Source organism: Austrofundulus limnaeus, unplaced genomic scaffold (genome assembly GCF_001266775.1).
Source record: "Austrofundulus limnaeus strain Quisiro unplaced genomic scaffold, Austrofundulus_limnaeus-1.0 Scaffold502, whole genome shotgun sequence".
In the NCBI taxonomy this organism is placed as follows: Eukaryota; Metazoa; Chordata; class Actinopteri; order Cyprinodontiformes; family Rivulidae; genus Austrofundulus; species Austrofundulus limnaeus.
Window position 1 is genome coordinate 346,365 of NW_013952904.1, and position 2,973 is coordinate 349,337.

The following is a 2,973-nucleotide window of genomic DNA, read 5'->3' on the forward strand; positions in this document are numbered from 1 at the left end:
GTGTGTGTGTGTGTGTGTGTGTGTGTGTTGTCGGATCCTCGGCAGCTCACAGATGGCCTCCTTTGGCAGCTTGTTATTTAATGCCACCTCAGGTGAGTGATGTCATATCTGCAGTGTCCACAGGCACGCTTCAGGAAAACTCTCCTTCAAGGACAGAAAAGCGGGTTCGGTGTTTAAACGCTGCTGAGATTCACTTGCGCAGCAGTTTTCACGTTCAAAGAGAAACTCCACTGATTTCAGAGTGGTTTTGATGGTTTGTCAGGAGTGCTGACAAACCAGCAGAMAGAACTTTGTGGAAGTTCGTCTCAGGGGAAGCCGTGTGAAGTTCAAACCATCAACCGATTGTAGAACAAAACTCTGCAGAAGTGAATCAAAGGGATTTCTGGAGCCTCCGGGCTACATTAACTGCATCCAGTCAAACTTTTAACAGTGTTTTATGACAACAACTTAAAAGAAGTAATTAYATTAGGCGATGATGTCAYCAGTTMRRWKRRRRGKYMRGRRGKTTGATTTTACTTTTAAAACCAAACRTTTCTGTGTTATCAGCCTCTGCAGTCTCACATTTCCTCAGCTCTGAGGTTTCTGCGCGGCTGAGGTCAAATGTTCAAAAACATAAGCTGCAACATGCATAATGACTCATATTCTAATTCATAAACGTCTGTCTGCTGACAACAGGCTTATTAAAATGGGAAAATCCACCTACAAATGCTGGAACATGTCTTCTCCATCCTTTTCCCAAAGCTTTTTTCAGAAGGGTGTGTTATTTAGGATCTTAACAGTCCTGACCRTATCCAAGTGAAATAAATAGAATGTAAATAAAAGGGATGCTATGTTTTTTTTGGTGCCTCTCTTTTTAAAAAAACCCCATCATGAAACACATTAAATCAAGTGGAACTGGAATCATTTTAACGTTCTAAGACTGGTTCMGTTTGATTTAGACCATTAGGTTAGATGTGCATCCAGAGATGACCTTTTCTACACCTTCAATAAAACAAGTTGTTTTCACTTGTTATAAGCTCCAGGTGTGTTTCGGTATTTTCTCAAACACTGGTTTTAGYAACTAAATCTTCAGGCTCAACCGATAAATATCTGCCGATCGTCAGCGTCGGCGAAGCCCCGCGAGGCCCCAGGTGTTGCTCGTCTCTTATTATCCGACGCGAGAGGAGAGCTGGAGTGGCTGCCGGCAGCGGGAGAAGCGRCGTGCGGTCCTGAAGGGCTTCATTATCATGTGCCGCCTGCTTTSACGTAATGTGACCCTTTTGTGAGAAACGGCACGTGCATGGACATAAACGTGAGCTCGAGGTTCTTTAACTGAATGTTGTGGACAGATTTTTTTTGAACGATTAGCATTCCCAGTTTCATCATTGTGAGGTGAAAATGATGCATCACGCTGGAAAGTGATGCTGTGGCTGCAGCGCGCCTGGTTAAAGTGCCTCTAAACTATGGTAAAAACAGCTGCAGATAGCTTTTATTAAAGGGATCCATGATTAGTTGTAACATTAGACTTTATTTAATAAACGTCCTCCATCCACATGACAGAGAGGGGAACACAAAAATGACTCAGCTGCAACTGAAAATATGGATGGAGGACCTCAGTTTAGCTTGTTTGTCAAGCTAGCGCCAAGCTAATACATATAAGGCAATTTAGCGTCATAGCTAAAGCTAACAGGCTAAGCTGAGGTTCTTCTTCCATGAAGCAGCTCTGTTGTCCTCCATCCATATTTTCAGTTCCAGGCTGAGTCATTTCTACCTTCTCCTCTCTGTCAACGCTCTCTGGTTTCATTTAAAAGAGCCAATCTTGCCTAATCATGATTGGCGAAGTTGGTGTGTGGTTGGAGTTAACCCTAATGCTACGTTCACACTGAATGCGTTTTGAGCATCTAAAACACACCCAACGCCTCAAGTTGGACGTGCTACGTTCAGACGGAGACACAGACTAGGCGCGCGTCTGAAGAGGGAGGAGCATCTTGTTGTTTTTTTTTTCCGGTCTGTCTTTAATGGCGGATGAAATAAAGATAAAATAAAGAAAATGGCTTTGCTTTACTTACTGAGAGCAGGCGAAAGTTGTACTCACCAGATAATTAATTCACCAGATAATTTAGAGGCAGTCTGTTCGATGAGTTCACTCCAGGAACTGCAAGCCGACAAACAATTTATTTGTCCCGAACCCAGTTTAACACTGCGGTTAGTTTAACGAGCCATTGACCCGCATCGGTGCTGATATCTCCAGCCAGAACACCAACTACAGACGGTCGATTTCAGCTAAAGAGCTCCTGTCTGTCTGTTTCAGGTTAGTGGGCAACATTCAGGAAACCGTCACGTGGAAAAATGATGCTCTCTGATTGGTTGACTCGGCGCGTCGAGTAGCAAAAGTTCATATTTTTGTACTTGAGCGTCGGCTTTGGATGCACCGCATGCTTGGAAAATGCTCAAACTGCACCTACTGCTTCATTGCGCGCCGCACCAAATGGGCTAAATGTGCCACGAGACCCCTAGATGTGCGTCCACCATAGAATTAGCATGTAAACCAGCTGCTCCTGCTGCGCAAAACCCATTCGATGTGAACCCAGCATAACCGTGATTGGTCGGTTTGACTCGTCTTGTGGGGCAACTTAAAAAGGGAAGTAATAATAGTAAAATAATATGATTTATTGACTGTTTATGTACAGTTAAAAAAACGATGACTAATAAAAGTATTGGGAACGTATAATTTCACAATAATCAGCTAATCAGCTAGCACCTTCCTGTCTCAAGTCATGACTAATATTAATCTCTATATTAAAAAAATATACAGTGGGTAAAATGAGTATTGAACACGTCACCATTTTTCTCAGTAAATATATTACTAGAGGTGCTAATGACATGAAATTTTCACCAGATGCCGAAAACAACCCAAGTGATCCATACATACAAAGAAATCAAACCATAAATGTCCAGAAATGAAGTTATTTGTAATAATGTGGAATGGCACAG